Genomic DNA, 22,000 nt, shown 5'->3' with positions numbered 1-22,000 from the left:
GAAAACAGTATACAAATGTGGGGAGGGACTTGGTGTGGTGATTGCAGTAGTTCTGCTGGTTGTAATTGCACATGCTACTGCCACTAGACCTTAGACCAAGTTGTACCAGGGAATTTACCGTATCTTTTTCTGTCTGAACTTGACACCTAAAACCAGACACTAATTCTATGTTTTCCAATACAAAGAACAAGTCTACAGAGGTGATTCAGGACGTATTCCCTCTTATGCAGAGAAAATTGATATTTAGATATACAGATATATTTGCAATGGACTGTGGCTTGCTGGGTTTGTGTGTGTGTGTATACGCATGCAAAAAAAAAAAAAAGTACAAGCACCACCCTGAACTATTTTAAGTCTTGGCAACCAAACTAATTATTATCTTCTGTCTAAGTTGTAAGCAAATGACTACCCATTCCAGGAGTGGGACAAGCTGAACACAGTGGCAAGTAAAGGAATAGTATAATGAGCAGAATGTTGTACATTTATTTTAAAAGCACAAAACTCACTAACTATTACATATAGTTAAATAAAGGCTTAAAAACAGAGCTTGGCAAAGTCTTTTGACAAAAATGTGAAGACTCAGATGTGTGCATTTTTACCCAAGGAAATCAGTGCACAAAAAAATGAAAACCCAGCAAAAATTTACTGCCCTACCATTATGTCTTTGATTGTTTTCTGACAGTAAGGTCAAGAGATAGGGATCTATGACTCTGGGTTCTATTAACGGTTCTGCGACTGAGTCACTGTAACTACTGACAAGTCATATAGTCCAAAAACTTCAGGTCTAAAGTTAGGCACCTATATTTCTGTTTAGGCATCTAAATAGTTGGCATGTTTTTCAGGGATAGTGAGCACTCCAACTGCAAATTTATTTTCCAATTCCAACTGAAGTTGTTTATGTAGGTGCCCCAAGTTTGAATATTTTGGCCATAATCTACCTGTGCCTTAGTTTACCCAGGGGTAAAACTTAATTACCTTCATAGATGTGCTGTGAAACTTCATCATTTAATGTCTTTTAAAGTACTTTGAGATCTTTTGAAATGTACTTTACTGGTTGGGTGTAAAATGTTATTACCTGGTAATTATACAGTGGTGACAAATTTATTTACCATGTCAGGGATATAACTTGATGATGGTAGTGTGAATTAATTGCTATTGTTTCCACTGAAGTTACTACATAATGGTATTTAGCAACAAGCAGGTAAGTGACAAATTCTAATTCAAGAGTTCTTTTAAAATCTATATATGTTCACAGTATTAACCCCAAATGTTAAAGCATTTTTGATAGACTGAAATATCGTAAAGAGGAGGATTTTTAGGATGCTATTTTACCCCAAAACCAATTAAGAGTAGGTATGGCCTCTTGTAAATCAGAGACCTGGCCCTGAAATGTTTGATGTTGTTGAATACCTAGTGAGCAAGCAAAGACACAAGGTGCCGTGTAACTAAGATAACATTTTAACTTACGTGTTTGTATGCTGCTTAATAACTCCTTTGGTCAATTAACATGCAAAAAACAGGGAACTGAACCTTAATAACTGGAGCTCTGAATGGCCTTTGGACAAATGTCATAATCCTTAATGAGGAAACAGTCTTTGGGCCTTTAGCAGCCACTTAAGTCTGTTCACCATACCACACTTGGCAGGGAAACTTTGGCTAAAGACCCCTTAGTTTGATACATCTTCGAGATAGTCTTGATAATGAAAACTGCATGAAAGGCCTGCAGGAGCAGGATAGCAGTGTCAAATCCTTGGTCTGGTCTCTCCCAATATTCCCCTTTCCTGTCTTATGTGATCTGGGCTGTTAGCCATGGCACCTTCTGAGCTGCCTTAGCTCATAGCGCCCTCTCTAACACAGCTGATCATGGAGGCCTGTGGTGGCTGGTGAGAGAGATGGATGCTTTCACAACTTCCTCCCCGCAAATATACAAATGATGCCCCAATGGCACTTGATTCCTTGAAGGGATGCTATCCATTTGAAATATAAACCCTACAACTAGAGGGTTTGATTTAGTGTAGTGAACCTGCTGGCTCATTACTGACTGCCATATTACTTCCCAGTCCAATATCCATAATCCTTCCTGTACAGAAATACAACCCTGAGGTCAAGAGAGAGCTAGAGGCTGTGCGGGAAGAGAGGCAGCAGCTTGGGAACTGTCTGTGGCAGGAAGGCTGGGCAGAGGCAGCTCAAGAACTGAGAAGGAAAGTAGCCTGTTAGCAGCAGGAGGCCAGGAGTAGGTGCAACCAGGCACATACCTACAAGTGGCCTGCAAACTGGAGATCAAGGCAGACAGGCTCCAATGAAACAGCAAGGGCTGGACAGACAGGCTGAATTCTGCCTGGGGAATCTGCAGGCCAATGTCTGTTTGCCCCTGTGTGGAGTGTGGTCTGGAGGGAGGATCTCTGGAACTGGGCCTGAGAAGCCCAACTTGTAGACCCCTCTAATGCACTGCTCTTGGGGCCTGGGTTAGGAAGTGTTGTTTTGTGCATTTACAGTAATCAGTAACACATGTCGTGATTGGAGAGCTGCCTGTTGTGTTTCTGGTAGCCCTAGTAAAGGATCCCTGTGCTCAAATGGGTGAGTATTTTGGGGACCCCATTGAGAGCTACAGCTTGTAGAGCCTTCTTTTTGGGGCACCCTGCAGCACTTGCCTCTGAGCTGGTGGGAGACCCTGCACACTACCAGACGGCAGAGGGGCTGGTGCATGACACTCAGTGTGTTGCCAATTCTCGTGATTTTATCATGATTTGTGCAATATTTGCTATTTTTCTTAATGCTTCAGATGCTGGAATCTGGCTATTACCAGAGAATCTCAGCTTTCATTAAAAAAAAACAACAACCCGTTTCTAGGCTTCATTTTTTGGGAGAAAAGCTGGCAGTGTGAACCCTAATGTTCCAACACCAAGAGGCAAATAAAGAAAACACAACACTTATTTTAAAAAAAATCTCATTTTTATGCTAATCCTATGATTGTGGGGGCCTGACTCGATTTTATTCTTTTTAAACACTTGGGGTTGGCAGTACTGCACTTGCAGTGACATCCTGCAATGGGGCCGCTTATGCTACCTTTGATAGATTTCCCTGCTTCTGTCCCTTTTACTGTAGGGCAGCCTCTGGCTTCACCGGTACTGCTGGAACTGAATGCTTGCCTCCTCTAGGGTTTCATTTGCACTGGCTCCCTCAGGGTCCTCTCCCAGGTACTTAGCGTCCACAGCCACTATCACCAGGACTGGCAAGGGGGGTTGAGCGAGGATTTTTTAGGGTAAAGGAGAAAGTAATGTGCATGAAGGCAAAGGGAGTAGAGCTGAAAGAGAAAGAGATTTAGAATAATGGGAAGGGAGAAGCCAAGAGATCAGGACGGGGAGGTGATGGAACTTTCAAATGCTTTGTGTGGTTGAGACAACACAAACTTTTTACTAAGACAGTCTTCCCTCTAAGTTCTTGATGCATATTTACAACTTTAAACAACATTTTTGTCTGGGAAGTATAAACTGATAAACAGGAAATGTATTACAGTAAGCAAAGAGCAGGAAAAAGGAAGAGTTAGTAATCAAGCAGGAACAGGGTTTGTTAACACAGAGAGAACAAACAATATTTATACACAAGCCCATTATCTTTCGGGATTGGGACTAAGGTTACCATGAGATAATACAGGACAGAAAAAGGCAGTTACAGTGTGAGAAAAATAATGTTAAGGATCAATATATTCGGGGTCAGATGATGCCTTTCTTTTGCTCCAGCTAAAGAGATTTCCCAGCACCACTGCTTCAGTCCCTGTTCAAATGCCAGGCACAACTGCACAGTGTAGTTTCATAAGCTTATATATGGTGTCAAACAATGGACCTACTCCAACTGAGCAGCTAGTCCTTGGTTTTTTTATTATTTTTTAAATGGCATGGGTGCACACACAAACAGAACCCTGATACATTACCAATATAAAATACTGACAAAGCTAAACTGCACTTGCACTAACATAGAACAATAATATACCAGCGCGCCTCTATAACTTTTCTGTACAGGAACATCCTATTTTCAAAGAACTTTAGCAGGCTAGGGAGGATCCTTTTACATATCCTTTGTTCTTTTTTAGTAGACATGCTACGCATTTCAGCCACAAAACCCTCTTTAGAAGACAAACTATTTTCTGTACTGTATCCTTAGTTAAAAATAAACCTTAGTCTTATTTTAATTGTTGTTCCATGAGCTCTATTGTAAAGACAAGACTATTTTTTTTTGGGAAAGTCTTAGTCGTAAGTGTTGTATGATTAAGATCCATTTAATAATCAGGGTATTTGTTATACTTACAGGGCAAGTGTGTGCTAATGAATTATTTGAATATGCTTTAAAATGACTATCTTTCTGCAACTATCAGATTCATAACTGAAATGCTAAAAACAAGTTTAGACCAGACTGTGGCTTGCTACAAAACGGCATGTTAAACCTTGTTGTTGTGTCTGCTGATTTCTTTCTAAGCAAAATTATAAATGTACTTGATTTGTATCTTCACTCCCTTGGGACTTAGTCCTGCTATGACTGAAGTCTGATCTATCCAGGTGCTTTTATGGCCTCATCACCATGGTATCTGAGTGTTTGACAGTCATTAGCAGATTTCATCCTCACAATACTCCTGGGAGGTAAGAAGCCTTAGCTGCATTTCACAGATGGGGAATTGAGGCACGAGGGAGACCTGTCTCATGTCATAGAGAAAGGGTGTGGCTGAGCTGGGAATTGAACCCAGCTGGCCTAGTTCCCCCGTCCACTAACCATCCTACCAACCTGTTCTTTCCATTGATCCAGCTTTCCCCCATTGACTTCAGAGACTGGATCCTACTATCAGTAATGGCCTGATTCTGCCACCCCTTCTTACAGTGAGTAGTATCTTATGCCTCAAGCAGCCCCATTCATTCTATCAGGGCTACTTATGAATAAAGTACTACTAAATGTAAGGATGGCAGAACTGGGGACTGAGGCAAATCCACATGCACCCCATTCTCTATGGTGCCCCGGTACTGTGGAAATGGTTCAGGGAGGAGCCTGGATGTGGGAAACCAGACGGGGATGATACACAACCTGCAGTACCATGGAGGAGGAGGTGGGGCATTGCTGAGCTGGGGCCAGGGGAATCCACAGCATGAAGGTGTTCCCCCAGTTCATTTATGTATCTCTCCAACATCCAGCCTGACTACTTGAGGACTGGGTTTGGGCCGAAGAGTTGTATTCTACTGTCAGCAAGATTTGCATGTACATTCCTTCCAAGTCAACTTCTCAGTGCACCAGTAGGAATTCCCAAAACTCCACTGATTTGCCAGGCAGGACTTGTAGGTATGGCTGACTGGATTTTCTAGACTTGCACCTCCCCTGCAGATGCTCTGAGTTCAACCAAGAGTTATTTCCATAACTGAGGCATTATGGATATAGAAGTATGTGTGGTTGACAAAAGTTGCCACATTTCAGCTGGCAAACACAGCTTATGCATTAATTTCCTTCACCTGAGTACACATAGGTTGTCATCCTATCTGGCATCGCAACATAAAGTTTAGTGGCATAGCAACATGTGTGATTAAATAACAGGTTCGAACAGGACAGCTGTTGCCATATGATGGATGTCATAAAGCAACACAACCTGGAGCACCTTCCAGAAGAAGGCTGCAGTAGATCAGGCATACCCACCTCAGTTTTCCTTCTTCAGAGTCTCCAGTAATTCCACGTAAGGTTTTTTGACTCATTAATACTCCTCTGGGCCATCTTATTACCAAAACATAGTGCAAAACAGTCTTAACTAAAGTTCCAGAGTCCCTTGCTTACCCCCAGTGTATATAGCCCTTGAAATCTATATCCTCTAGTCCCTTGACAGAGCCCATACCACACTCCAGCATCTCCACGGACACTCTTCTTTGATCTGCTCCAGTCCTTGTGCCAGGAAAGCCACCCAACCCCTTTCAGCTGGAGTGCAACAGCTTCTCTCTGCTGGGAGTTCATCTTTACCAGCGAAGCATCTATTGTTTCCTCTGTTCCATTAACTTCTTGGAAGGTAGGTCCTTCCACTGTTCCCCTGTCTCCAGCTCTCTAGCCTGGAGACATCAGCAAGTAACTCTTCTGCTGGTCTCCTACCTTCAGTCTTCCCCCAGGAACCACTAACTAACACCTTCCTTCAGGGACCTCCTACAGTCTCCTAGTCTCTGGAAGCTTTCACCTGTCAATTTCTCACTCCCAGGCAGCCCTCACTTGTCTTTTTCTTGACCACTCTTCTGCCATCTCCGTCTCTCCCCAAGTGCCTTCTTTTAAGCCCAGTTGGGGTCAGCTGACCACTCTGAAGTGAACTAACCTCTCCTTTTTAAAAGGCCAATGTCACCTCTGACAATTGGGCCATCTCATTAAACAAAAAGCCCAGCCTAATTAGACAATATCATTCATGTAACAATAGTGCTCTAAGTACTCTAGATCAATGTTTCTTGGTCTGTGGACCAAGGCCAGTCCCTGAAATCTCCCTGAGACAGTTTAGGAAGGCAGTAAGCTGGTCTCGGGTTTCAAAAAGGTAGAGAAACCTTCTGGATCACAGGCAACACTTGAAGGCCAGTATTAGAAAAGAGGGCCCACAATTACATTGTGACATCTCTGTAAAAACAAAGTGGAATCACAACAACAGAACCAAATATCACACCTTTCTTATACACATTAATGCTGTGGCCATGAGTAGTAATGTCAAGTCTGATACAAGGACCACGTCTCTGATTCTAGGCATGTAAAATAATACATCCCAACGAACTATTATGCAATGTACTAGTAAGTAGAACTACTTGGGAATTTTAGGATTTTTTTTTTTAAATCAGAAAATGGCATTTTGTCAAACCCCAAACTATTTGTGGGAAAGGGTCGGCTTAGACTAATCTAATTTGAAAAAGGTTATTACATCTTTTTTTTTTTTTAAATGATCACAATGTCCCGTTTTGACAATTTCCAAAAGTTTTTTATTTTCTAGTTTAGAACAATTTTTTGTTTTAAGATTTTAGTTTATTTATACTGAAAAAGATTAATCTAAAAAAGATCAAAACAAAACATTTGGAAATTATTCAAATTAATGTTTCAATTGACCCAAGCCCCGAAAAATTTGGATTACTGGATCATGAAAAATTTGGACTGTTTGTCTCAATTTGGGACAGGAAAAATATTAAAAAACTTTTGCAGTTTGGAAAAACTGTTTTTTTCCCTTTTCTTCTAGTAAACCACATTTTCCCAAATATGGCTGTTCTTTAAGGTATTGGATATTAGCTCAGGTTCTCAAATACATGGGCCAGTTCTTCTGCAGGTGTAAGCTGGCGTTGCTCCATTGAAGCCAAAGTTTGAACATTTTTTTGCCCAAACCTCTATAATTATTACATTTAGTAGAAAGTTCACTCAAGTACATTAAGGCTACAAAAATGGATTTATGCTTTTGGTAACTTAGTATTCCAACTGACCAAGTACATGTAAAACACATTCCTCCCCGAGGCCCATTTCCCTTCATCAGTATAAGTAAAATTATTTAAAAAATAATCAATTAGTTTTGTAATTCTCAGCCAAACTATCATTCTGAGGGATAATTGAAGAAAGAATCCCCTAGCAATTGTACCTTTACTAAAGAAGACATGTGCCACTAGATAGACACAGGTGAAGTACGCCAATCCATTAAGGCAAATTATGCATTCTTTGAAAATGTGAGACCTTTTATTCTTTAGTCCAAACTTTAAAACAAAATGTCAGAAGTACAAGCCAGGGAGTCAAGTAAACCAAAGTCTGCAGAAAAGTTGTTTTGGCAAAATTAGCAAAGAATACAGAGCAAAATACAATAGAGATGGGGAGTGTATTCTAAGAAATATGAAGGCAGTCACAGTAAACTTTTACTTTTTTTTAAAAACAGGATTTTTACTAAAAATTGCTACAATAAACTGAAAACTTCATTTAAAAACGTATAGTCTGAAAGGGCTTAGTGGACAGGGCTCTTGTTTATTAGGTGGGTCTGTGATGTAGGTCCAGGTGGAGGCTATAATGAAAACAGTTACATGATTTCAATTCAGTTTCCCTGAAGGTTAACCAGCATCCCAGCGCAAGCTGGCAAGAGAAAAAAAAGCCCTAGACTGTATGGAGAATATGTAAACTTAACTACAAATCACTTGTGGGAGAGTGGCTCAGTAAATGTAACTTTAAATCTTTTGATGGTTATTATGGGTAATTTGTAAAATATTATGGTCCAAATTTTCAACAACATGCATGCATCTGTCTTGTATATGGAAAACACTGCATGTGAATGAGTTCAGGGCTTGCACATACGCATACAAAGTGCACACACAACCCTGATTTGTGGGCAAGTTGTGGGTGTTGTGTACACTCGAGCAGGGACAATTCTAGACCATTTAAAAGATAAAACAAATAAAAATTGCTCTTCAGAAATATATGCTAGGGCCAGGGATAAGTCATCTGCAAGGATGACTGAGCAGCATGCAGAGGGGAGTGAATTCCACTACAGCCAGGGAAATCAACACAAACATCCTTTCAGGTTGGTGGCAGAATTTTATCAAAGAGCTGATGAGCGGCTCCAAGACCCTCCCCCATCCAACATGTCAAGGAGGTTATGTCTACAGTGCAGCTGGAGAAGTAAATGGCAGCCCATGTAGATGTATTCACGGTAGTCGTACTCTAGCTAGCTCACTAACACTAGAAGCTGCACAAGCGGGTACCTATCCAGGGGTGCCAGGTGGACTTGTATAGCTGGTGCTGAAGCTCATGCCACCACATCCTCACTTCTGTTTTTCTGAGAGCTAGCTAGAGTACAGCTAACATGGGCACATCTACGCGAGCTGAAAATCACAGCCCTGACTGAAGTGCAAATGCACCCTGAATTAGCTTGTACCAGAACACAGGATCCAACTGCCCTGCAATCTGGGAAAGTTTGGATTTGGATCCAAACTTCTGGGTGTGAGGTTGTTTCGAACAAAGATATAGGGGGAAGGAAGAAATTCTTGGCTGTAGGTTGAAAAAGCAAGTAAGAGAGTAAGACGAATGTTTCCCTACTCTACAGAAAGGTCATAAAGTTTTGCCTGCAGCTACTCTGTGAAAACAACACAGGGCAGATCCTCAGCTAATGCCAATTGTCTTAGCTCCATTGGTCAGGCTGAGGGACAAACTTAATAGAAAGAATGCAGGCCGGCCAGAGCAGAGAGGCCCAATGAGAGGATGGGTATGGGAGGCCTCTTCTGGAAGGAGACGCTGGGTAAGGAAAGGCAAAAAGAGATATAGCTGCAGGAGCTAAGGTTACACTGTAGTGGGCCCTGCAAAGGGGCAGGACTTGAGGAGAGGAGCCCTATGGATCAGTGTCCTAAGGAAAGGATGGAGAGGCTGAAACTTCAAACCCATCAGGAGTGAGAGAGATCCAGTGGTATTTGTTTTGGATGCTGCCGTTGTTTCAGAGGCAGACTGAAAGCAAGTCCCGGAAGGGGCAGAAGACCTTCGGGAGTTTTCTGTTTGCTTTAGTGCTGGCAGAAGATGTTATTTGGAACCTGAATAACATCACTAGTACTGGAAGAGGCAAGACTCCAGAGGAATCTGGCTGGAGGGCCAGGACCTGAACAGGAAACCATCAGAAAAAGCCACAATGGGTTGCTCAGGGATAGTAAGTCTGCTAAACTACACTATATTACCCTCCTGTCTCACGGTAGCTGGTCCCCTATGGATAGACTAGGCCCAGCTCCCCTGGACCAAAGTAAGTGAATCTAATGTAGCCAGTTAAAGAGGGCTGGGCTACACCTTGGCCTATAAAGGGCTGCTAGTAGGCAGGAACAGTGGGGATTGACTGAGACAACTGGGAGAGGGATAAAATGTGACAGTGGAGTGATGATAATGGCTATGGTGAGTCCCCTGGAGCAAAGATGACCAGGTGCTCCGGGAAATGGTCCTGAGGTTGCTGTCCCGAAGCAGGAGCAGAGCTGCCCAGAACTGGGAACCTGCCAGAGGTCCCTGAGAGGGGTGGAGCTGACATCTGCAAATAAGGCCTGAGTTAAGACTGTTTTTCTATTTACTTGCTTTTATTAAGAAAAAACACTTCCTTGAAAGAGACTGGGTGTGGCAGCGCATACTATGGAGCTGGGGAAGCCCAGCCCGGTGACATTCCCCCACCGAATTTCCAATCTAATGCCAGTTCAGGTGGCAAAGCCAGACATACCAAGCAGTACATTTCTGTGTTTGGAGCTGATGTTTGGACACTGGTGAATGTTTGTGTTTTTTTTTTATCAAACATTTAAAACTTTTGACAACTTTTGTTTAAAAAACAACCAAAACATTTCAACCTGTTCTCTAGTGTTGTAATGATCGGGGTGGCTCAGTAACGGAGTGCACGAAAGCAGTGGATCAGCTGCTGGTAGTGTGCTAAGTCTACCGGGACTCTGAGGCAAGGGCTGGAGGTGCTTCCACAGCTAATAATTGTGGGTGCTGCTAACCCTTGTGGGTCCCAGTAACCATGCAGGGTGCGTCTACACTGGAGCTGGTAGACAGACATGGGGTAATTCTGCTTGAACTAGTGTGCAAAAACCAGCAGTGCAGCTGGTGCAGCACAGGCAGCGGCTCAGGCTAGCTAGGGGGTCTGGGTGGGTTTGTATTCAGGCCAAAAGGTGCGGGGTTGGAAATTACAGTATCCGAGGTAGAAGCCAAACTTGAACAGCTTAACGGTAATAAATCCGGCGGCCCGGATAATCTTCATCCTAGAATATTAAAGGAATTGGCGAGTGAAATTGCAAGCCCGTTAGCGATAATTTTTAACGAATCTCTAAACTCGGGGGTTGTACCGTTTGACTGGAGATTAGCTAATATAGTTCCTATTTTCAAGAAGGGGAAAAAAAGTGACCCGGGTAACTACAGGCCTGTTAGTTTAACATCTGTAGTATGTAAAGTCATGGAAAAAATATTAAAGGAGAGAGTAGTTACGGACCTTGAGGTCAATGGCAACTGGGACAAATTACAACATGGTTTTACGAAAGGTAGATCGTGCCAAACCAACCTGATCTCCTTCTTTGAGAAAGTAACAGATTTTTTAGACAAGGGAAATGTGGTGGATCTAATATATCTTGATTTCAGTAAGGCGTTTGATACGGTACCGCATGAAGAATTACTGGTTAAATTGGAAAAGATGGGGATCGAAATGAAAATCCAGAGGTGGATAAGGAACTGGTTAAAGGGGAGACTGCAGCGGGTCGTATTGAAAGGTGATCTGTCGGGTTGGAGGGAGGTTATCAGTGGAGTTCCTCAAGGTTCGGTTTTGGGTCCGATCTTATTCAATCTATTTATCACTGACCTCGGAACCAAAAGTAGGAGTGGGCTGATAAAGTTTGCGGATGACACGAAGTTGGGAGGTATTGCCAATTTGGAGAAGGATCGGGATATCCTTCAGGGAGATTTGGATGACCTTGTAAACTGGAGTATTAGTAATAGGATGAAATTCAATAGTGAGAAGTGTAAAGTTATGCATTTAGGGATGACTAACAGGAATTTTAGTTATAAGCTGGGGAAGCACCAGTTGGAAGTAACGGAAGAGGAGAAGGACCTCGGAGTCCTGGTTGATCTCAGGATGACTGAGTCGGCAATGTGATGTGGCTGTTAAAAAAGCTAATGCGGTCTTGGGATGCATTAGGCGAGGTATTTCTAGTAGAGATAAGGAGGTGCTAGTCCCGTTATACAAGGCGTTGGTGAGACCTCATATGGAGTACTGTGTGCAGTTTTGGTCTCCCATGTTTAAGAAGGATGAATTCAAACTGGAACGGGTACAAAGAAGGGCCACTAGAATGATCCGAGGAATGGAAAGCCTGTCGTATGAAAGGAGACTTGAGGAGCTCGGTTTGTCTTCCTTAACCAAAAGAAGGTTGAGAGGAGATATGATTGCTCTCTTTAAATATATCAGAGGGATAAATACCAGGGAGGGAGAGGAATTATTTCAGCTCAGTACTAATGTGGACACAAGAACAAATGGATATAAATTGGCAGTCGGGAAGTTTAGGCTTGAAATTAGATGAAGGTTTCTAACCATCAGCGGAGTGAAATTCTGGAACAGCCTCCCGAGGGAAACAGTGGGGGCGAAGGACCTCTCTGGCTTTAAGATTAAGCTTGATAAGTTTATGGAGGGAATGGTTTGATAGGATAACGTGATTTAGTCAATAGGTCAATAACGTGCGACCACTGGTAATTAGTACCAAGGGTCAATGTTGGGATATTGAAAGTCTTTTTCCTGAGTGTCTGGCTGGAGAGTCTTGCCCGCATGCTCGGGGTTCAGCTGATCGCCATATTTGGGGTCGGGAAGGAATTTTCCTCCAGGGTAGATTGGCAGTGGCCCTGGAGGTTTTTCGCCTTCCTCTGCAGCATGGGGCAGGGGTCGCTTGCTGGAGGATTATCTGCTACTTGAAGTCTTTAAATCAGGATTTGGGGACTTCAACAGCTGAGTCAAGGGAGAGAATTATTTCAGGAGTGGGTGGGTCAGCTTTTGTGGCCTGCATCTTGCGGGAGGTCAGACTAGATGATCATAATGGTCCCTTCTGATCTTAAGTTCTATGATTCTATGAAAAGCCTGTACAGAGCTAGTGCATGCCTGTCTACCTGAACTGGAAATCATGCTCCCAGCTGCACTGTAGACCCTCAGACATACAGCTAAGGGAAAGGATTTTCTTCCAGGGATGGCAGGAAAGGGAAAGGTTGCAAATACCTTGGGAACAGAGGTTTAAACAGTTATAGTTCAATGTGAGCAATGGTGGTAAATGTTTAGGCTCCTGGTGGCAGTGCAGTCAAGAGCTAGGGCTCATCAGGCCTAATGCCTGGGATTCCCTCTCCAGCCCAATCTCTATTCAAGCAAACAAGAGCTTATGGGTTTTCCAGGCCAGGTTCAGATAGTGTCTCTTAGTAGGACCCCTCTGCACTGGCTCCCTTTCTACCTGCGGTTGCACCCCCATTGGTCCACACAGACGTGTACCCAGCTGTGATGTGTGGCAGTCATGGCCTGTTCCACACGAGGCTCTGCATGTAGTTAGTGGGAATTCTGATCTCTACCTGGCTTCTCTGCAGCTCCTGCAGCCACCACTTCCAAATGGAGCCAGGACACTTCCTGGAACAGGACAGGACCTTTCTCCTGCCCTGCCCAGGAGGAAGGGGATGTGCAATGGGGAGGGGGCTGATGGGCGTTGTAGTCCCCTGCTTAGCAGATTCATTATATTTTCTGATTTCTGAACAATTGATGGAAGTTCATTGACGTTTCTTTATTTACTGAAATTTAGAATTTTTACAAACTCTTTTTTTGAGGGTGGGGGAACCCTCCACAATTTGTATCAGAGGGGTAGCTGTGTTAGTCTGTATCCACAAAAATAACGAGGAGTCCAGGGGCACCTTAAAGACTAACAGATTTATTTGGGCATAAACTTTTGTGGGTAAGAAACCCACTTCTTCAGATGCAACATTGGAAAATGTTGCCCAGCTTTAATTATATATAAGAATAATGCCCAAAGCCAGTGGACGCTAGCCCTTGCCATGTGACAGGGCTAAAACTTGTTGTAATCCTGTCTCCGGTCATGTGCCTGGGCCAAGAACTAGAGGTTTTGTTTTACCAGCACTTCTGTGCCACCTTCATCACATTGTGGACCTACTTGAGCCGATGTGATTTTGGACTTTGTTCCTTTTTGACTTTACAGAAACTGACCAGAAATACACTGCTTGCCACAGCTTACTGTTTAATCAAAAAACAAACCAACAAAAAAACCTGTGTAACTATAAGAACATACTTCCCTTTATTCGGTCTACTGAAATATAATTTGATAGCCATTAAACAAGCTTTTTATTTCATAATTGTCCATGTTAGGTAGATGCAGCGTTGCTGTAGCCATGTTGACCCCAGGATATGAGAGAGACAAGGTGGGCGAGTTAATATCTTTTATTGGACCAACTTCTGTTGGTGAGAGACACAAGCTTGTGTAAGCTCAAAAGCTTGTCTCTCTCACCAACAGAAATTGGTCCAATAAAAGATATTACCTCACCCACCTGGTCTCTCATATTAGATATAATTGGTTCTGGAATAAATGTGATACATTGTCTTATAAAAATGTATAATCCTTTCTGTTTTCCCTTGACCTCAGTCTATTTTTAAGGCTATTAGTGTTGAAATGGCAACATCAGGTTTAGTCCCTGAATTTATACAAGCTACTATTATAAAGCTTCACTTCTCTTCTCATAGGGCCCTACTTTGGCTCACTACAGACAAACCTATTAAAAATGTCCATTTAGTCACCTATGTTAAAATGAAATTGCTTGACTGCCAGAACGTTTCTAGAGAGTTTATTGTGCACTTTTCACTCTTTGTTAAAAATGTTCCAAATCAGACCATGACATCATCTTGTTCTGAATGTTGCCTTACTGTTTCAACTACCCCACTTGTCCATGCTTACACTAGTTTGAACTCCTCGAGCAGCTTGTTGGTTCAGAGGCATAATTTTTGACTCACTGTTTCCTCCCAAGTCTAAAAGGCAAACATCAGTGAGGTAGTGTGAGGGAAGGGGTTTATTTGCAAGAGTCTGATTCCCCAGAGAACAATTTATTGGCCTGTTTGAAAAGCTGAGGATGTTTTTGTAGCATATAATCCAAGCTGACCTTGATAAAAACCTTTTGGGGGTGCAATACCAGAGTGTTTTCTGCCTTTGGTTAAACCCGTATATTTGGGAATAGCTTAAAATGTTGATTGTTTTACTGAAGATCTGCAATTCTCTCAAGAGGTTTGTGAACACTAGTTTCTTCCTCGGAATAGCATGTGAGTAACCCACAGGGAATTCACCACACTTACACTATATATTTCACCGTATGATCCAGTATTTTTCTAGCATGAACCCAAACAAAGGAGACACTGCTGCAGTAACACTGTCAGAAAACAAAGCTCTCTAAAAACCAGATGCAGATTCCAGAACCAATGAAATCAATGGCAGAGAGGGAGGAATACATGTGTTTACAACATGTCTCAAGGAAAATATTAACCCCTTGCCACCAACAGCTGTGGCAGCACCAGCAGCATGAGTGCAGAGAGACATAATCACCCACTCACAAAGGACTAAGGCCCAGTACCGCAAAGCAAGCTAGATGTCTAACTCCGATACCCAAGATGTTTCAGGACCTAATGCACATTAATTTCAATGGCAGTTAGGTGCCTAAATACTGTTGAGTGTCTGGGCCTAAAAAGTATGACTGTAATGGACAACTTTTTAAATGATTCAAACTATATAAATGTGACCATCTTCGCACTGTCTGTGAAAAGAGCTAACATTTGCTATTTAATTTAACATCATCATAAGAAAAAAACCCGCTCTGAGTAAAATTGCTTTTTTTTCTCTCCAGTAAACAGCACTAGCACTTCGTGCCTGTAGGAAAAATTATGTGAGACATCTAGGGCTGAAGGAGGGAAAAGACCATCCCTGAGATCTATTACTAACCTAGTGTTCTTTGCTGTGTTTGTTCTGAAGACCACATATTCCATAGTGGAGTGTCCAGTGTTATAGCTACAGCCAGGGTCTGTCTCAGGTGGCGTTAAGTACTGGCAGTGCAGTGTCGTTAATTACTGCTGCCTCCAGGCACCTGCATTATAGCCTCCCTAAGCTTTGTTTAAAACTAGCAAATGTGGAAATCATTCAAATCAAGTCCCAAGCAATGTATTAAATAATGATTTCCAAGTGATTACAAATGAGCACTAAGAACCAGAATCATGGTGCCCCATGTATGTAGTTAGGCCTTTGCCATGATATTAGAGCTGAAGCTTGTATTAAGACATAACAGCACAACAGTCATTCTGTAACCCGCACTCACCCTAGCTACTCGACCTTATGTGTCTGGCTCCTTTTGTTCAGTGGACAAACATGCTTTGTATCACCAGTGCTCAAGAAATCCTCACCATCAGCCCCATCACTCTTTCTAAATACTGTTCTTCTATTCACCTCTAACTCAATAGGCTATTTACAATTACTGCGTCGGGTCCTCTCCTAACGGTGTCGTGGATTTCCACAATCTACTTTCCACCTGCTCCACAAAAACTAAACCCACCAAGGTCAGGAATCACTTCATCGTGGTTAAGCCTGTTGGCCAATACTCCTTTTTCGTCCTCCTTGATCTTTCTGGAGCCTTAGATCATTCCCTCCCCATTGCCATTTTCTCCTCCCTTGGCTTTCATGGCCCTGTCCTCTTTCAGCATCCACTTTGGCATCCTCTTTTCTGCGTCCCTCACTCCCAATCTCTGCAGGAATCCTTCAAATCCTTCAACACTTTCTTTTCTTCCTCTTACCCTACATATTATTTCCATGTCTTCAGTCTCTTTGCTGATGACTTCCAAATCTGCCTCTTCTCATCTATCAACTTCTCTCTCTGTGGCCAGCATGTGCTGTGCTCTGGCTGTCCCCAGATGGTGGACAGTCCTTTTGGACTTTGGCAGAAATCATAGGGTGAGGTTCTATGGCCCCTGTTATACAGAAGATCAGACTAAATAATTATAATGGTCCCTTCTGGCCTTAAAATTGATGTATCTGGTATACGTTGGAGCAGCCCACAAAGTGTTCTAACCTGTACCAGGACTTAGCAGATAACCAAAAAGGTATCACAGGCTCCCCGATTGTCCTCCACCCTTTCCTGCCTGCTGTACTGAAAGAGGTCTGGCACAGCTGAGAATTTGGCCATTATTTCTAAACCAACACATTTCTTATACCTTCTACACTGTAATCTCTGAGGCAACGGCTGTCTTTATCTGTCGGCACTAAGATCATCAGTGCTTACAAGTAATAAAAAGTAAATGTTAGCTCAACTCTGGTTCTGCATATCCATGATTACAGATAGCACTTTGTTAGTTTATAAGGTCAGGTTACTCCTTATATTTCAGTTTTTTTTCTTCCAGTCTCCAATCATTAGTATCATGGAGAGATTAAAATCATACATCAAACATAACCAAACTCTGCCATTTCTCTTCATAATATGTGGAAGACGATAGCACATGGATAGATCAATTATATAGAAATATGACGGTTGATCTGAGAAAGCAGAGGCACACGTAGCTCCTTAAAAGATAAATTTATATATAAGGAATAATGTCCCTATTCATTGCAAGAAATTGCTTTGATTACACTAAAAAGACCCAGCAGCTTTGAACTTATATACAGACTCTGTAATTCAAATAGATCTCATTTGCATCTCATTCAGTTAAGTTGATAAACATGAGTTTAAACAACTAAAATATATAATAAAAAATATATATACCTCTTACTGGAAATATATCAAGAGAATTCACCTTCCTCTGCAGATAAAAAAACAAATTTAGTAAGACAAGTGTAATGAAAAAGAAGGGTTTTTAGAAATGAAGTATAATGTTACTAACAGGCTCCCTTTGTTTGTTTGTTTGTTTGTCAAGTTGCCTGTAGTATTTCAATAGCTACATCGCATTGAATGAGCATATCTAATTTTGGATGGGCAACCTTAAATTGTTAAAAGTATAGTCGGGGCTGAATTAAGGCAAGCCAGGATGTGAGGCATACTATACAGCAAGGCTCCTCATTGCTTTCTCATCAGCCCCATGATCCTGCCTTAAACTGTGGCTCCTCCTTTCCCACGTTAGGGATGATGATGATGAAGGCTTGAGCTCGTTGGAAGTTTTCCAATGGAATGTTTTTCCATCAGAAAATGCAGATTCATCCAGAACAGTGGGAATGTGTTGATTTCAACAGAACTTTGGATAGAAACCAAAAGTTCTGGTTTCCTGGCACTTCAGTAGCCCACCTCAGCAGCCTCTGGGGCTTCCAAGCTCCTCAGAAGTTCACCGAGGGGCAGCTCCAGGCACCAGCACGCCAAGCGCGTGCCTGGGGCGGCAAGCCACAGGGGGCGCTCTGCCGGTCGCCGCGAGGGCGGCAGGTAGGTTGCCTTTGGCGGTATGTCTGCGGAGGGTCCGCTGGTCCCGCGGCTTTGGCAGACCTCTCACAGGTGTGCCGCCGAATCCGCGGGACCAGGGACCTCCCGCAGGCAAGCCACCAAAGGCAGCCTGCCTATCATGCTTGGGATGGCAAAATACCTAGAGCCACCACTGAGTTCACCAGGCAGTGTGCCAGAGAGCCTGGGAGCCCAAGATGATGGGACCAGAATTTTTTGAAATTTCCATTTCAGTTCTCCTGAAATGGAATTTTTGGAAAATAGCTCTCCTGTGAAAGGTTTTTACATAGCTGACCTATTGTTCCAATTTGGAATGGATGTATTTTTTAAATGTGAAAATTTCTGTAGGAGAAAAATTCCAGAGTTCCTGCACAGCTATAATTGAGATCCTGTCCTAGAGAAGCATGGGCAAGGGCAGCAGCAAGGGGCATCCTTCTTCATTCCAGGAGCTGCAGGAGGTGTACCCTGCTCTTGGGTCCTCTCTCACCTTTGGAGACAGGCAGAAGTGGGGAATGCACCATTTACTCCAGCAGCGAGGGGTGTCTGCTTAGTTGGGGGACCAGGGCTGCTGTATTTTTAACCTTCTGGTGCACACAGTTCTCTGCTGGGCTGGTGTTGATGGACCTCTTCTGCCCCCATCCCCTGAACAGTGTCTTGGAGTTAACAGTCCATTGAGATACATGGGGCAGTTCACTACACTCAGAGCTGTTATTTCAGGCGGGCTGCAGATTGGGCACACATTGCTGCCTCGGTTATGCTCAGATCTTGTTTCAAACTTTTCTTCACAGTCATGAGTGCTAGATGCTTGCATTTTTTTTAAATGAAGGCTGAGATTCTGAATTAATCATGACACAAGGAGTTTAGGCCCTATTCCTATATAGTACCTATGCCTCAATCCAGATTTGACGGTATTAATTTTCTTTACAATAAAAACACTGGAATAAATTAGCAGGCCAAAGCAGGACAAATGGCAGTTTTCTTACAGTAAAGTTTAGTTTTGCCCAAACCCCTGCATCATATAAAATCAGCCAAATCCTGAAGTCCTTATTCAGGCCCTGATTCAGCAAACCCCTTAAGCACATGTTTAACCCCCATTGACATAAGTGCTTTGCTGAATTGGGGCATCACATCATACTCAGGTGAAGCTTTCATTCAAGTCAATGGAAGTTTTTACTGGTAAAAACTGGGCTTCAACTTTTCACCCATTCTTTGAAGTTTCAGGAACATTGTACCTGCAAATAAAAATCATCATCAGAGTCTTATTTTACACCATCCCATCTCTTTTTATCCCATTTAGATTTTTTCTTCAGTCTTCCCCTAATTTATTTTAGCACGTATGGGTATTTCTACAAGCACAAACTGAGCAGTACAGCCTTGTAAGGCATCTGGTCAAGAGGCAGAATTAAACTTGTCATGACTAATAGATTTGCCATAAAAACAAGTGAAGAGCTCATTCCTCTTTCATTGATTCCATTTTAGGTTGTAAGCTGAGAAGTGACTATTTTGTTAAAAAACCTGTATTGTACACAATACCAGAAGGTTAAACATGATTTTTTTTTTTTTTTTTTTTTAGCAAGTGCAAGCTTTTGGCTACAACCCAGCAGACGTTTTTCTTTGTCCATTAATATGATCTCCTACACAATGTTCCAGGGGAGGATGAAATTCCTTGGGTCATGTTGTTATAAACATTCATCGCTGCAAACACACTCCTAAGAGAAAGAACAGGAGACAAAATGTAAGACAGTGTCATGTCGAATGTGCTCTACATGTGGAGACTCTAAAGTCAGGACTGAACCAATAAAGCCAAAGACCAAATAAGCCACTGTGAGGCAATTAGAAAAGACAATTTGCAGATAGGCTCAGTAAAAGTTAGGAGGAGAGAAATTGAACTCTGTCACTGTAAACATAAGACACTGTAATATTGAGATGTCAGAGGAAAGAGTTAGGTGTGTTGACTTTTAAATAGCTAAACAAACTGGAAAAGTACTGAGATCTCCCTTGAGAATATTTTGCTAAACAGATCTTACCTGGAAGCACTTCAAAACCAAAGAATTAGCTTTAACTTCCTCCATGTGGGCTGGAGGCTCCCTGCATCTTCCTAAGAACTGTGTGGAATCTCCATGTTATCCCATCTCTTCCTAGTCCCTCATCTCCAGTTACTTAGTTCTGCCCCTGAACAGGCTAAGTCAGAATCACCTTTTTTTTGGCCCTGCTTTTATAGAATCCTAGAATATCACAGTTGGAAGGGACCTCAGGAGATCCTCTAGTCCAACCCCCTGCTCAAAGCAGGACAAATCCCCAGACAGTTGTGTGTGTGTTTGTTTACCCTAGTTCCCTAAATGGAACCCTCAAGGACTGAGCTCACAACCCTAGGTTTAGCAGGCCACTGCTCAAACCACTGAGCTATCCCGCCCCCCAAACTAATGCCTTCTCTGAGGCTTGAACTCAGGACCTTCAGATTATGAAACTGACACGCTGCCAACTGCACTAAAAAGGCCTTTACACTGAAAAAATTAGATCGACCTAACTATGTTGCTCAGGAATATGAAAAATTTACACCCTACGCACCATAGTTAGGTCAACCTATTGCCTGGTGTAGATGTAGCTACGTTGATGGAACAATTCTTATGTCGACCTAGCTACTGCTTCTTGGAGGGGTGGATTAACTATAGTGATGGAAAAAACCTTTCCATCACCATAGGAAGCATCTACACCATGATGCTACAGCAACACAATTACAACACCATGGCTGTGCAGCTGCAGTGCAGATAAGTTCTTTGTCCTCTTCCTGTGTCTTTGCTTATTTCCTCACCTCACCCTCCCCAACAGTTTTCCTAACTAGCTCAGATAATTTGGCCTCTGTCCTAATATACGGGGCCTACCCTCAGGTGAATTGCTGCTGTAAACAGATATTTTTTGGCATTCAACCATTGGCGTGTTGTGAGTCAAACTGAAGAAAAGAAATCGGTGTACCCTGCCACCACCACTGGTCTATAATTCGTGCATCTGACCTCTCCACAGGAATAGATTAAAGGGTTGGCTGATGCTACCGCCACAGACACTGCACCATCAGTTCCCAGCCAATCCTAAATGGGTGGTGTCAGGAGAAGAGCAGGTTGTTGGGCAAATGTCCTTAAAAGGAGCTTTCTGCTGCTTTGTCTGCACCCATCTGAGTCCCCACTAAGTTCCCAGCCAGCCAGAGTGCCATACATCCTGCAGCATGGTACCCTGGCTGGTTGGCTTTTAGTCCTATGCCTTGGGCCACCACTACTGATTAATTGGCCATTTTCCCCTTATGGGAGAGTCCTATGGAACTGAATAGAGGTGAAACCAATAAGGTTCTATAGAAATGTAATTGGGTTCTGTTAAACTATTCTGAAAACTTGTAGACTATAATAGAGAATGAAAGCTTTTTATGCGGGGTTTTATTTGTAAAACCAAGCTACATAAATCTATGGAAGGGGTGTAAATTTCTATTAAATTCAGTAGGGTGGTGCAGAAAACCTATAGAAAAGTTATCATATTGTATTAAATCCTATAGGACTTTTTCATAAGGGCCAAAAGTGTGACTTAGCATTTCTACAAGCAGCACTTCCTGGCTGTGACTGGCAAGCAGCTCCTTCTCTGCAAGAATGGATTTTCTCCATCTTCCTTTGTTTTTTCTCTGTTTCTTCCTTTACTTTCTGCTTGTTTAACTACTCAGTTTTGTCTCTTCTCCTGCTTCTCTGTTCTGTTTTCTGTTTCCATCCTTCCCTCACAATATTTTTCTTCAACACTTCTCCTGCAGCTCCTGTATTATAGTAACTCAGAGAACATGGGTTTGTTCTGAAACTTTTTGTTTCTGGACAAAATCATGTTTGGCATTTGTGATTTGTTTAGGAGTCTGCTAATAAACAAATCCCATGATAAGTGAGCCAAACTCAAAAGCAAGAACAAAAAGAAAGGGAACTATACTGCTCTCTGAAACTAGCAAACCCATCATAGTAACTGCTGCCTTGCTGGTGGAGAGATTTGGATATATGCAGAAGTATTAATGCACAATGTCATTCCTTCCTCC

At 42.5% G+C, this 22,000-nt stretch overlaps 1 non-coding gene across 1 annotated transcript; it reads right to left on the bottom strand.

The window, feature by feature from the left end:
* Positions 1-20,367: 20,367 nt before the first annotated feature.
* On the bottom strand, positions 20,368-20,440 carry TRNAM-CAU. The gene has a single exon. It is a non-coding gene; the product is annotated as a tRNA-Met (tRNA).
* Between the last annotated feature and the right edge of the window lie 1,560 nt (positions 20,441-22,000).

Source organism: Mauremys mutica, chromosome 3 (genome assembly GCF_020497125.1).
Source record: "Mauremys mutica isolate MM-2020 ecotype Southern chromosome 3, ASM2049712v1, whole genome shotgun sequence".
NCBI classification, from domain to species: Eukaryota; Metazoa; Chordata; order Testudines; family Geoemydidae; genus Mauremys; species Mauremys mutica.
Note: the sequence above shows the minus strand (reverse complement) of the source record. Positions and strands in the feature narration are given on the sequence as shown.